Source organism: Talpa occidentalis, unplaced genomic scaffold, assembly GCF_014898055.3.
Source record: "Talpa occidentalis isolate TD23 unplaced genomic scaffold, MPIMG_talOcc4v2.1 talOcc4.9, whole genome shotgun sequence".
NCBI classification, from domain to species: Eukaryota; Metazoa; Chordata; class Mammalia; order Eulipotyphla; family Talpidae; genus Talpa; species Talpa occidentalis.
The window spans coordinates 68,774,958-68,789,832 of NW_023605305.1; the positions used below are offsets into that span (position 1 = coordinate 68,774,958).

The window sequence follows — 14,875 nt, forward strand, 5'->3', positions numbered from 1 at the left end:
AAAAGTATTACTTTGTTAATTTGGAACTTTTAAAATACACCATAATTTTTTACCCTCTGTGCACGTAAATCTGACACCTTGTCCTCTTCCATCCCAGTCAGAAGGAAAAGAAACTTTATACTCTTAATCATATTAAGACAGGATCACCTTGCTTTGTTCTTATCCCCAAGAAATGTAAACAGAAGAATTTCCCGGAAATTACTGACTCTCTGGCCAAAAGGACTTAATCCCTTTCTCGGTACCTATATGTAAAACCATGACATGATTTTGGCATGTAGTAGCCATGTGAGAAAAGTGCTGTTTTCCACAAATTACAAACTAATTGTAACCTTTAAACCTTCACAACCTTATGAGGTTTTCCCCTTTATGTAAGTGCTGTGCTGTTTTCTTGGTTTGGGGGCTTTTAGGGAGCTATTTCTTCTAAACTCTGAAACCCCTCAAAAGTCTTCTTTGCCAGGAAATACTTTTCTAAATGGTTTGGTTGCATAACCAAAAAGGATTCAGGTAGGAACAACTGAATCCGTGAGACCAAGAAGGACACCCTCTGTGCTATTTGAGCTCAGACTATTTTTCACAGCTCCCTGGGTGGATTCCTTTTGGCATTAGATGTTCCTCTCCACCCTCTTTTCTGTGCTTTTTTTCTGACTCTGGTTTTGCCTCTTAAGCCTGTTTTGTACAACCACTTTACTTCCCCAAGGATCGCAGCACCATTTGGAAGTTGGTTTTTGAGGTCAGACTGTATGGTTATTGCTCAGGAACAGACAACAGTCTAGGAACATTGTGTGTGGCTGACCAAGGAACTTGGTTGCCTTTTTGAGTATGTACAACATACATTTAAGGAAACTAACATTCTAAATGCATTTGGTTATTTTTTTAAAGATTTATTTATTTATGCATACAAGAACTGGGGTACAGGCCAGAGGTGTGGTGGGTGGGTAAGAGGATTCACCAGAGTGGGGAACATAACAGGCAGACTGACTGAAATTCACTGCTGAGGGGAGCAGTGGGTGTGTCAAGAGAGGTCTGCTGTGCCATGTGGGTGCCTTCCTGGCCAGGGATCAAACTCGTGCTGCAGTGGCTGCAGGCAGCCTCATAGGTTGCATCTTAACCCCTTGCACCACCAGGGAGATCCCTAAATGCATTTGTCTCTGAATTATCTTTTTGCACCTCCTTGGACATTTTAAACTTTGATAAACTTGGAGCCTCAAAAACTGAACTTGACCAGAGTCTCTCTTACATCCACCTTGGACACCCAAATCATCCTGCATTTCCATTTCATAGGGGAGGGGACTGGGAGTGGGACTGAGTTCTGCCCACCTGCCTTCCTCTGGACATTTGCCCTCTCTAGTCTCGGAAAGATCCACTCCTTCAACAGATCTGCCAATGTCCTCAGGAACAATCAGCAACCAGGAACTTGGTCACTGGGATGGTAGCGGTGTTGATTTGCATTTCTCTAGACTGGTAGTTCTTATCTGGAGCCCGTCCCCCTATATCATCACAGATAGGGTGTTCCACCTAGTCCTGCTCAGGAAATGTCCTTTCGGTTGGTCACTGGACAGCAGAGAAAACTAACAGGGGGACCTTGGCAAAGGTACCTCAGCCAGGAAGTGGCAGAACTGAAATTCAAAGCCAGGACTGATTGCTCCACTGATAGTTTGGCTGCTGATTGTCCGTGATCTCACTCAGTTTCTCCTCTTTAACTTTCCTAGCAAGAGGGTTGAAGGCACATGCCAAAGAAAAAGCTACATATAACACCTCCCTCTAGTGGCAAGGGGAAAAAATTTCACTGAAGAAATAGAGGATGTTGTTGGTAGAGACCTACTCCATCCTGATAACAGAGATGGTGCAATTAAGGTGCAGAGAACTGAAGGAACAAGGCCAACGTCGCACAACTAGTCTGGGGCAGTTGATTAGACAGAAAATTTATTCTTGGGCCTCCCTGGTGGCACAGCAGGTTGAGCGCAGCGCTGTGAAGCTGTCTGCAGTCTCTGCAGCGCCAGTTCGGTTCCCAGCCTGCCACGAGATTCCCACATGGAGTAACAGACCTCTCCTGTCTCTCCTGACCTCTTCTGTCTTGCCCGCTGCTCCCCTCAGCAGTGTTTTCGGTTGTCTGCCTATTTTGCTCCCCGCTCTGTCTCTGGTGAATTCTCTTGCCCTCATGCACCTCTGGCCTGTACCCCAGATCTGGTATAAATAAATAAATCTTAAAAAAAAAAAAAAAGGCATTTGTGAGGCAGTATGAGTACATATTGTTTAAAAAAAAAGTGTTCTTGTGTCTTACTTTGTGTCAAGCACTTTGCTCGTTGTATGGTATTCACTGAGGAAAAGACACAATCTCTGTTAAGGCTCAACTGTGTCCTCCCTAAATTCATGTGACAAGTCCCAACCCCTAGTACCCCAGATTGTAACAGTATTTGGAGACAAGGTGGTTTTTTTTCCCACCACCACCCACTATGCCCCCTTAACCTTTTCACCCTCCTCCCTCCCTCTTAACTTCAGAACCCTTACTTCATTTATTAGTACTCGTTGAGTTTTATAAGTATTCTTATAAAACAAGGTATTTTTCTTACTCAAACAGTTCACTATGTAAACATCCAATATTTGTCATTTCATTCTGATTTGCTTTGCTCCACATAATTCCCTGGAACTCCTTCCATTTTTCTGTGCCTGGAAACATTTCCTCTTTCTTTATGACTGAATTATACTCCATGGTACAGATATAGCACACCTTCTTGATCCAACCCTCTATGAGTGGACACGTAGGTTGTTTCTGTACCCTAGTTTTTGTAGATAATGCTGCAGTAAACACTGTACAGCATGGGAATTTTTTGAGTTGATGGTTTCATGTTCTTCCATTGGGTGCCCAAAAGTGGGATTCTGGGTCATAAGTTCTTTCCATTTTCAAGTTGTTTTGTTTTTAAAGATTTATTTATGCATACAAGAACTGGGATAGGGGTGAGAGGATTCACCAGAGACAGAGTGGGGAACAGAACAGGCAGATTTACTGAAATACACTGCTGAGGGGAGCAGCTGAGAGTCAGGAGAGGTCTGCTGCGCCATGTGGGTTGCGCCCTGGCCACGGATTGAACTCATGCTGTGGTGGGTGAGGATAGCTTCATAGGTTGCATCTTAACCCCTTGCACCACCAGGGAGGCCCCTGTTTTGACTTTAAGATTTATTTATATATACAAGAACTGGGGTACAGGCCAGAGGTGTGGGGGAGGGGGAGGAGTGAGAGGATTCACCAGAGCCAAAGCGGGGAACAAAACAGGCAGACTGACAGAAATACACGGCTGAGGCGAGCAGTGGGCCAGTCAGGAGAGGTCTGCTGCAGTGGCTGCAGATAGCTTTGTGGGTTGCATCTAAACCCCTTGCGCCACCAGGGAGGCCCTCTGTAGCACAACCAACCCATACTGGGTAGGTTCATTACTGGTTCTAGCAGCCATGTTGGTGTCTTCATGCTCTCCGCCGTTCATCGCCGCACTCCGTTGCTCTCTGCCACTCTCTGCCGCACACCTCCGTCCACTCCACTGCACTCCTCCATCCTCGGCACTGCACCGCACTGTGCCACACCGCACCACGCCACACCACACCACGCCACGCCATTTGGCCAAGTGCACATGTGCGGTGGGAGGGTGGGAAAGCCTGAAGCTTTTCCCCCTACTTACCCCACAATCCACCCACTCAGGGTTTTCCACCATACAGTCTATATACAAGTATAAACAAGTTTCCTTTAACAAACATAAACACTGCAGCCATGGCTCACAAAACAAACAGTATACATCACAATATAACTAAGTTCAATTCTCCTAGGGGTAGAAAGATAAAGAAGTTTTTGGTACCAGCAATGGGAGACACCTCCCATCTGGCAATATACATGCCAATATTGTAGTGGGCATCAGTGGCCTTCTAGGTTGTGAGTACCACACTCACTTTGCCAGCGAAGAGACATCAGAGGGCTCTATATGTAGCAAGAGTGGAAAGCTCATAATAGGCCACAGAGTCATCACAAATGTCCCTTTTAGGATTGCCTTCTGATCTGCCACCCCAGGGTGGGTAACACGCACCTGGGGCAGCCACTGTACAGTCACCCATGGTGTTATTTGTAAATTGGCCTCCAGGCCACAACCCCAAGGGGCTATCAGAGCCACCCAGTGCATGTGGGGAGCATTCACAGTCCAGGGCCATTTCCAGTCCACAGTCTGCCCTGGGTCCACTCCAGTCGGGGCTGGTAATAAAATGTTGCCCTGCTGTCCAAATCCAGGCTTTAACAAAATATCCGAAGTTTGTATCTGCAATTGGATGGGAGCAGCGGCACAATGCAGCAACGCCTCCACTGGATCCAGGCCTCCTTTCCTGCTCCTCTCTTTAGTGCTTGTAGCACGTCCCACAGATGTGGGCTCCAACCAGCCAGCGTCAGAGTGGGGGCAGTAGCTTTCAGCCCTTGCTTTAGCAGTCTGTTATAAGGTTCAGTGGTCCCTGCAGTTTTGGGATTATAGGGAATGTGAAACTTCCATTCAACACCATGTCCTTGGCCCACTGCTGCACCCGGGCTCCTGTAAAATGAGTCCCTTGGTCGCTCTCCACTACCAGCAGACATCCATATGCAGCACATAGGTGTGCCAGTGCTGTCAAAACTGCCTTTTGGTCCACATGTGGAGCAGGATAGGTTGTCAATAACCCGGTAGCAGTGTCCACACAGGTGACCGCATACTGTTGTCCATTGAAGTGAGCTAGTGGTCCAATGTCAATCTGCCAGCATGTCAGGGGTACCTGCCCCTGCAATACCTGGACTGTGGATGTAAAAGGTCTCCAGGGGTAAGTCCTGGAACACACTACACATTGTTCACAAATAGTTTGACCTTCCTCTAAAGCGACAAGTAGACCCCAGGCATGCACAGTGGCCCACATTGTCTTCTGCCCTGCATGGAGCAAGTGTCTGTGCAGCCACTGCACAACATCCCACCCCAGAGCAGTTTCAAGCCATCAAACCTGGGCTAGGGTATCTGCCTCATTGTTGCCTGGTGAGGCCAATGGGGCATGTCCTGTGACATGATAAACAGTCACCTGCTTCTGATGCCCTAGATCCTATATATCCTTCCATAGGGCCTGGCCCCAAAATGGCCAATGCATGACTGTCCATTCATTTAGATTCCAAGTGGAAATCCACAGTGTCAGGCCCCTGTACACAGCCCAACTGTCAATACAAATTACTACCAGGGAGGGCTCATGGGCCACCACCATCCATACTGCTCGCAGTTCAGCCCATTGGCTGCTCTGTCCTATCCCAGTTTTAAGCCAATAGTATCCGTTTCTGGGTGTACAGCCACAGTTGTCCAAGATGCTGGCTGGCCCCAGCTGGAGCCTTCTGTATAACAGGCCTCTGCTGGAACAGTGCCCATCCCTCTTTGTAGGGACTAGTTCCAGGTTCAGCTTCAACACAGGCTTCTGAAGTGGGTTCCATAGTGACATACATCCCCGGACCAAGAACCTCCTGCAACTACGCCCTTAAGGGGCTAGTTGACACAGTGCAGTGCTGTTCTAGGTATGCCCCCCCCCCCACTTCACCAAGGTGAGTGTTTGAGCAGTACCACTATGGGGCTTTGTTGTCCAGTCCCGTACCCATCCAGCTATTGGGTAGGTGGTTCTCACTGAGGCAGGGGCTGTGGCAGTTATACTTTCTGTGGCTAGTAAGGCTGCATATACCGCAGCTAACTGTTTCTCAGTTAAGGAATACCTAACCTCAGCCCCCTTCCAGAGTTGGGAACAGAACCCAATAGGCTATCATAGCCTCTCTGATTTCTGCCAGAGTCCCCACCTGAACCCTTCCTGAGTAACATGCACATCGAGCTCACGGGGTCAGGCTGGGTCAAAAACCTGCAAAGCCTGAGCAGTCTTTATAGTTTGTTTGGCCATGGCAAATGATGCGTCTGCCTCAGCTGACCAATCCCACCTGGACCCCTTACGTATTAACATATACAAGGGTCGTAGGAGCTGGGCCATGTGAGGTATCAATGCCCTCCAGTAACCCAGCAGGCCCAGAAAGGCTTGCAGCTGCTTCACTGTGGTTGGAGTGGGATAAGCTTGCACTTTATCTATTACAGCATCAGGGATAACTTTTGTCTTACCGCACCAAACAACTCCCAAGAACTTAACTGACAGTCCAGGGCCCTGCAGTTTGCTTTTGTTGATTGCCCAGCCACATGTTTCAGGTGTGTCAATAGAAGAGGTACTGCCTTTTCCAAATCTGCAAGAGAGTCAGTAGTCAATAAAACATCATCAATGTAATGATACAAATGCACTAAAGATGGCCTCTCCCATTGAGCCAGATCTGCTGCCACCAGCCCATGGCACAGGGTAGGGCTGTGCTGGTATCCCTATGGAAGCACAGTAAATGTCCATTGCCAGCCTTCCCACGTGAAGGCAAACTGGTCTTGACTCTCTGGAGCTATATCTATAGGGAAAAAAAGCATTTGCCAGATGGGCCACAAAATGATACATGCCTAGCTCATGGCTGAGAAGATCCATCAAGTCTACCACTGAAGGCACTGCAGCATGCAAGGGGGGAACTACCTTATTTAATTCACGATAATCTACTATCATGCACCAAGAGCCATCGGGCTTCCTCAGCAGCCACACGAGCAAATTGTAGGGGCTGTGGGCCGAATGAACAATGCCCACTTTCTCCAATTCTGATATTGTGCCCGTAATTTCCTTGTGGCCTCCAGGCAATTGATATTGCTTGGTATCAGTCATTAACCTAGGGACTGACAGTTGTATGGGAGGATGCTTAGCATGTCCTCTCACCACTGCCTTTACCACACGCACTCTAAGGTGAAACTCTCCGGCTGTGGTCTCTAGCCATAAGCCACATAGTACATCCACCCCCAGGATGTACTCCGGGATGGGCGATACATATACTTTATACTCTTTTGGGGGTAAACACCCAATCCCCAGGGACAGTCTCACTGCTGTCACCTTGACACTCTGGCCTCCACAGCCATCAACGTAACAAGCAGACCCTTGAAATTTTTCTGGATTTCCATAGAGCAGAGTACATTCTGCTCCTGTGTCTACCAAAGCCAAAACTCTTTGCACGTTAGTTGGGGACCAGTGGATGGCAAGCTCCAAATGTGGCCTCCAGTCCCTGCCCTGCCTCTGTGGACAGGTTCCTTGGCCCTCACCCTACTTGAAAGTGATCAGGCCATCGCCCAAGGATGGGGTCAGCAGCAAGTAGTCTTCCAGGCGCAGGGCATGTGCCTGAGGCCTGAAGCTTCCAGGCTTCCCCTTAGCAGCAGCCCTTCTCACGGACATGAACCTCTGGGCTTCTTGCAGCTGCTTCCGTAATTCTAACAAATATGCATTGGGCTTCGCATTTATTTTAGTGTGATCTACACCTGCTCTCGCTATATCTGTCCACATTTGGTTATGGGTAACTTTAACAGGTTCTGTCATGCCAAGAGGCTTCTTTGCCCTCCTTGGCATTCCTTTTGATTGTTCAACAATTACCTGTATTCCTTTCTGAGTTTGAGAGCGCCGGCTCTCGACTTCACCCCAGCTAGCTATCATTGTGACATCGTTTATTTGATGTCCCACATAGGGTGCTGGAACTGCCGTGAGGGATCCAAATGAGGATGAGGGGGCACTCTTTAATACCAAGTCTCTCATCCCTGCTGTGAAACACTCATCGTCAGGACCACAAGTGTTCACATTGAACATGGCCTGCCGCATACCCAATTCCCGAAGTACCTGTACCAGCTCGGTGTACGTCTGCCATCTGCTCACTGTCTCCGACATGTCTCCTGCATCAGCCCATACTGTTTGTGTGGCAACCATTATCCATTCCAGCAGGGTATGATCCCCCTGGCCATACCGCTGGCTATTCTGCAGCCTCTGTCTCAAGGATGGGTATAAAATCACTGAGGCCAGTCTCTCCATCTCTTCTGCCATACAAATAATCCCATCCACCCTACAAACTAGTAGCCAGTCTGCCTAGGATTCCTCTGGTTTCTGGCAGAACTGTTTGCCCAAGTCCACCAGTTCCAATGCTTGGGTGTATGTCCACCGGTTCCAACACTTGGGTGTATGGTCGGTACGTAGTAAATTCTGTCATTTGTGGTGGTCCAGCAGCCTCACCCCCTGGGGCCATGGGCTGCCTTAGTTTCATTTTCTGAGTCACCACCGGCTGGGCCCGGAACATGGGACGAGCCTCCTCCTCCTCTCCAGAGAAGCCTGGCATCTCTGCAGTCTCAGGTTGGTTTGCCACTACTGGCTAAGACTCGGGCAAAGGACCAGCCTCCCTCTCCTCTCTTGAGAAGGAGTCTGGTGTCTTTGGACTGGTGGGTTGGTTTCTCCGAACTTCTTCCTCCAGAATCCTCAAACATTGTTGTAGTTTCTGCATCTCATACTGTACTTATTGGATTCTGGAGCGCTCTTTCTGCCTAGACTCTTGCGGAGTTGTGAGAAACACCCGCAGCCCCTGCCGCCTCATGGCAGGGGCTCTTCTGTTTCCGTACAGGGGCTCTTCTATTTCCGTACAGGGCCTGTTCCAACTGCACCGGGGATCCATCTACCTCTGGTCATTCCTGGGGAAGTGCCCACTGGGAGAGGAGGCTGGCCACTGAGTACCATCTGCTAGTGGCTGGCCACCCGGCAATCCCTCCCCAGGTTTCAAAGGGTTCCATACCCGTCTGCGCCAGCTGTCCTGCTTTGAACCGTCCTGCTGTCTATGCCAAATGTCGTGCAACCAACCCATACTGGGTAGGTTCGTTACCGGTTCTAACAGCCATGTTGGTGTCTTCACGCTCTCCGCTGTTTGTCGCTGCACTCCGTCGCACTCTGCCACTCTGCCACTCTCCCTCCATGCCACTTCACTCCTCCATCCTCGGCATGGCAACGCACTGCACTGAGCTGCGAGATGGTATCTCTTTGTAGTTTTGACCTGTAGGAGATGAGCTGTTTAATTTAAAATAAGGTCACTGGGGCAGGGTCCTAATCCAATCTGACTGGTGTTCTTAGAAAAAGAAGTGCCCCCAGGGTTGAAGGCCATGTGAGGACTCAGGGGAAAGACAGCACCCAAAAACAAAGGAGAGAGGTCTCAAAAGAAACCAACCCTGTGAGAACCTTGATATTGGACTTGTAGCCTTAGAACCATGAGAAAATATAATTGTTTTCTTTAAGTGGCCCTAACAGACTAATGAAGAGACAATGAATGGATGTTTGTGAATAATTATAAGTCACATGTGGTAAAGGATAGTACCTGATGCAAAGTAAAAAGGACATCAGGGGAGGCTACCCAGAAAACATGGGTTATAGAAGCAAAGGAGCAGGTGGAAGGTGACCAGCATGTGGGCCACTATGGCAAAAGCAAAGACCCAAGAGAGGGAGAGAGAAAGCCTGTACCTGAGAGTCTGAGAGAAAGTAGAGTTGGAGGGTGAGGTTGGGGTAAGCTGGGGGTGAGGTTGGCAAAGTCCAGTGGGGTAGGGCTTTATAGGCCAAGGTGTAGAGTTTGGTCCTTCCACCAAGAGTCCTGGGTGTGAGGGGAAATGACCAATGGGTCCACAATCCTCTGGTCTGCCTTTGGTAGGGAGGGGTGGGAAAAAATAGAAAAGTTAGTTGGAATGGCCACTAGTGTGATTTTTGAAAGCTAGGTTTTATTAACGTAGACGGATTTATCTAGACAGCAACAATGAACATAGCAATGAACATGAAATGAGTGAAAGGTTAAGAGTCATGAGAAGCAGGAAGGGGCACCTGGCATTTGTCAAAGTACTTTTCAGGGACCTACATAAAATCTTTGCATGCTAAAAGTAAAATAATTGACTCAAAAAAAAAAAAATCTGCAGAATTAAAATCAAGTTAATTGGGGCCTCCCCGGTGGCGCAGCGGTTGAGTGCCAGATTGCGAAGCTGCCCACAGCCTCTGCAGCGCCGGTTCGATCCCCAGCTGCTCCCCGGCCACCAGGCAAGGGTCCCACATGGCAGGCAGACCTCTCCTGCCGCCCGCTGCTCCCCTCAGCAGTGTACTTCGGTCCTTCTGCCTGCTCTGCTCCCCACTCTGGCTCAGTGAATTCTCTCACACTCCCGCGCTTCTGACTGTACCCAATAAATCTTTAAAAAAAAAAATTAATTAAATAAATAAATAAATCTTTTTAAAAAATAAAATAAAAGTTAATTAAAATTAAGTTTTTATTAAATGTCTACACAACACATTCATCATGTCAATTTTTTTTGATGATACTTACTTTTCAGAAAGAGGGCAATAAATTTAAAAACAATTTGAGAGCTAGATTTTTCTCATCTTGAAATAAACCCCAAGTGAACACCTTAGTCTCCATAAAAACAAATGACAGCCAATCACAAATTAGACAAGTTACCTGTAGCTAAGTAATTTTTAAAGCAAATATTATTAAGTAGTTATAATTTTACAGCAAAAACATACAGTTGACCCTTGTGCAATGAGGGTTAGGACCACTGATCCCCCCACCCCCAGCACTAAAAAATTCCCATATAACTTTTGACTCCCAAAAAAACTTAACTGGTGTTGCCCCTGGGTATCCTCAGGGATTTGTTTAAGAACCCCCACACCAAAATCCAGAAATGCTTGGGTCCCTTATGGGGGCCTTCCATATCTGTACATTCTGCATCCACAGATTCACCCAACACACTTCCCCACTGGTTGAATCTTCATGGATAGAGGACCAACTGTACTTACTAGAGAAAAAAGCCACATCTAGTGGACCTATGCAGTTTGAACTCGTGTTGTTCAAGGGTCACTGTTTATTTAACATGGGGAGTTTGGTATGGTGTGTGGTGGAGTGTTCTACAGACTCTAGGCCCAAGGAGATCTAAAAAACTCCCAGGAACACATCCAGAGCATGTCACACAAGGAAGACTGGGCTTGGAGAGGAGAAGGTTTCAGGGAATTTGGTAGAGGGAGATTAACAGGCTCTTCTTAATGGCTTTTTTCATCTAGGAAGTAGACGAGGTTATCTCTTCTGCGGGTGAGCAGACAGTGGGGAACTGAGTAGAGGGAGGGGGCAAAGCCAATGCGAGGGCCCAGCTGAGGTCAATTACTCCACCAGGAGTAAATGATTGTGCAGGTCTGCCTAGTTGTGCCATACTAGCCAGAAGTGTGTCTTCTGGAACAATCTGGACACACGCTCAGAGATTGTTGGATTCACCCAGGGTTGGGTTCAGTAGAGTGGGCAGAATAAATGGTAAAATTAGGATAGGCAGTTAACATCTTTTGAGTGCCTACAGTAACAAGCACATGGAAAGACTTTTACATACACTGCCTCTGTCATAACAATCATTTTACCAGGATGCGTTTGGTTGCAAGTAAGAGAAAAATCCAACTAACAATGGCCTCAGAATATTCTTTCGAGTATCTCTACATTTCTCAACTTCATGTGTCTCCTTCCATGACCCCTAAAGCCCTGGTACAAATCCAAAGTTAAGAAGAAAGTGGATTTTCTTCACATGTCTCTGTTCCATGCGCCTCCTCCAAGTCTTTTTCAGCTTCTCCATCCTCGCTCAGGTCCACCCTTCATTAGGTGGGACAGGGAACAGGTAACCTCCCCTTTTAATGGTGATACACAATCTGTAACACAACTAGCACCCACTCAACAGAAATGATGATTCCCTAAACCGGGAATTGAAACTGAGCAAGGTGGGCCTCCCCAGTGGTGCAGCGGTTGAGCGCTGGGTTGCAAAGCTGCCTGCGATCTCTACAGCACCGGTTCGATCCCTGGCTGCTCCCTGGCCACGGGAGGAGGGTCCCACATGGCGCGCAGACCTCTCCTGCTGCCCGCTGCTCCCCTCAGCAGTGTACTTCGTCACTCTGTTCTGCTCTCCGCTCTGGCTCTGGTGAATTCTCTCACCCTCCCACACCTCTGACTGTACCCAGTGCTTGTATAAATAAATAAATAAACAAATAAAAATCTTTAAAAAAAAAAAGAAAGAAACTGAGCAAGGTGCTGGAGGCATAGTGGTCCTCATGGAGCAGAGTTGGGCAACTAATTTACTGAAGAGGAAAATTGAATGATCAATAAATACAGAAAAAGGGGTTGTGCCTCACTGAAGACGGATAAAAGGCAAATGAAAATAGAGATATAAGTTGATTTCCATCAGATTAACAAAAAATTTTGTTTGATGATACTATCTACAACCTAATACCATATTGTCAAGAATATGAGGAAATAAGAATCCTTAATCTGGAAGATATATCAGTTTTTGTGGATTGTTGTTTGACTTGTGAATAAAAACTCTTTTAAGCCACATCACTATTGAATGAAAATACTTAAATTGAGGGCCTCCCCGGTGGCACAGTGGGTTTAGCACTGCGCTGTGAAGCTGTCTGCAGCCTCTGCAGAGCAGGTTCAATTCCCAGCTGGCCAGAGAGATATCCACATGGCGTGGCAGATCTCTCCTATCTCGCCCACTGCTCACCTCAGCAGTGCATTTCAGTCAGTCTGCCTGTTCTGTTCCCCGCTCTGTCTCTGGTGAATCCTCTCACCCTTATGTGCCTCTGGCCTGTATCCTAGCTCTTGTGAAATGAATAAAATCTTTAAAAAATATATTTAAATTGAATCTGTGAAAATTCTTACTATGGGGCCTCCCTGGTAGTGCAAGGGGTTAGGACGCAACCTATAAAGCTATCCACAGGCACTGCAGCACAAGTTCTATCCCCAGCCAGGGAACTACCCACATGGTACAGCAGACCTCTCCTGACTCGCCCACTGCTCCCCTCAGCAGTGTATTTCAGTCAGTCTGCCTGTTCTGTTCCCCACTCTGTCTCTGGTGAATCCTCTCACACGCCACACCTCTGACTTATACCCCAGCTTTTGTATGCCTAAATAAATAAATCTTTAAAAAAAATTCTTACTATGTTTCTAGACTGGATTATAAATTAAGATAACCATTATGGAGAGCATTTGGCAACAATGAGTAAAGTTGAAGAGGCACAAACAGGATGATGCAGCCATTCTACTACTCAGGATATCTCATAGAAAAGTTTGGGGCGTCCCTGGTAGTGCAAGGGGTTAAGCACCGCACTGAGAAGTAGTTCGCAGCCTCTGCGGCACAAGTTCGATCCCTGGCCAGCCAGGGAGCAATCCACATGGCACAGCAGACCTCTCCTGTCTCGCCCACTGCTCCCCTCAGCAGTGTATTTCAGTCAGTCTACCTGTTCTGTTCCCCACTCTGTCTCTGGTGGGTCCTCTCACCCACCTGTATCTCTGGCCTATACCCCAGCTCTTGTATACATAAATAAATAAATTTTTTTTTAAAAAAAGTTCCCACAAATGTGCTCAAGGGGATGTATCTAAGAACCTTTACTGCATTACTGTTTGTAATAGCAAAAATATGCAGTCAACCAAACTGTTTCAACAACAGAAGAATAAAAATGTAAACTATCATATATCCATATGACAGAATACTACACAACTGTAGAAATGACTGAACTAGATATCAATCTGGGTAAATTTTAAAGACATCATGTTGGATTTTTTATAAACTGTTAAAATACAAACAGTTTTGATACATCTGCAATAAAAGTATGAAAACACCAGTGGGAATGTTACAGGGCAGGGAGGGGGCACTCCAGAACCCCCAAACCTCCCTGCTCTAAATAGGTTCTGCCATCTGCTGCATCAACCCAAAACACCTAAGTCCTTAATGGAAAGGAACTTTAATACAATTAGTGTGCAATACGGATAAGACAAAGAATATAGTTTTTAAATCAGGCACCCGAATTTACCCATCCCCTTGGTAAATGTCCAGCCAAACAAACTTGGCCCAGAGAAAGGCCCAAAATCCTGCTACAAGTCTAAAGCACCTTCCGGCGGGGACCCATAGAAAAGGGTCAGAAACAGCCAGACATGTCTGGGAGGAAAAGAGCAAAATCCAAATCAAGATAAAAGCTACCATTGTTAACCATCTCCCTCCTTCCACCACTCCGCCCCTCCTTCTTACCCTAGTCTCTCACCACATCTCTTTCAACCAGTCCAGGACCAAGAAGCAAGTGCAGTTTTTTCACATGTATCTCTGTTCCATGTGACTCCTCCAGGTCTCCTTGCTGTTCTCCTTCCTTCCTCCAGGTCTCCTTGCTGTTCTTCCTTTCTCAGTCTCCTCTCCAGCCTCTTCTCTTCCCTGATCAGCAATACCCTCCCCTGGGTGGGGCAGGGAACCTGGAACCTCCCTTTTTCCTGGGGACCACCCTGTTACAGGAATGATACACATCAATCTCAGGGAAATGGTTATCTCTGGAAGTAGGTGTAGCATTTTAATTGTTTGTAATCTTTTAATTAAAAAAGAGAAAAAAAATATGGCAAAGGGGCCTCACCAGTGGCGCAGCAGTTGAGTACTGGGCTACGAGGCTGCCCGCAGCCTCTGCAGCGCCGGTTCGATCCCAGCTGCCGGTTAGGGTCCCACATGGCACGCAGACCTCTCCTGTTGTGCCCTCTGCTCCCCTCAGCAGTGCACTTCATCGGTCTGCCTACTTCTGCTCCCCGCTCTGGCTCTGGTGAATTCTCTCACCCTCCCATGCTTCTGACTGTACCCAGTGCTTGTATAAATTAATAAATAAATCTTAAAAAATATACATATATATGGCAAAGTGTTATCCATTAAGTCTTGGAAGTATCTGAGCATGTTTGACATATCTGATAATTTCAAAATTAAAAAAAGTCAATTAATTAAAGTGATGGACAACTGAAGAGCTGTTTATGACAATGAAACTAAAACATCCTAAATTTCAGCTGAGTTGGTAGAATACTTCCATCTCTTGAGTTTCATGCCCTCAGAAGAAAAGTCTGAATAAAATGAGTGGACAACTGTACAAGAAGTCCCTGAAGATCAAACGCATGGTTTTAAAG

General features: G+C 46.9%; 1 long non-coding RNA gene across 3 annotated transcripts in view; it reads right to left on the minus strand.

Annotated features, from left to right (window-relative positions):
- Positions 1–3,088: 3,088 nt before the first annotated feature.
- LOC129145147 (uncharacterized) overlaps positions 3,089–14,875 on the minus strand; it is a 32,791-nt gene continuing 21,004 nt past the window's right edge. The window contains exons 3-4 of one of the 3 annotated variants that reach the window (XR_008550272.1): positions 7,510–8,941; positions 3,089–6,247 (exon numbers count right to left, since the gene is read on the minus strand). This is a non-coding gene — a long non-coding RNA (uncharacterized LOC129145147). Of the gene's footprint in view, positions 8,942–13,986; positions 14,219–14,875 lie in introns of all 3 variants that reach the window. The other 2 variants (XR_008550271.1, XR_008550270.1) reach the window with 2 other exon arrangements.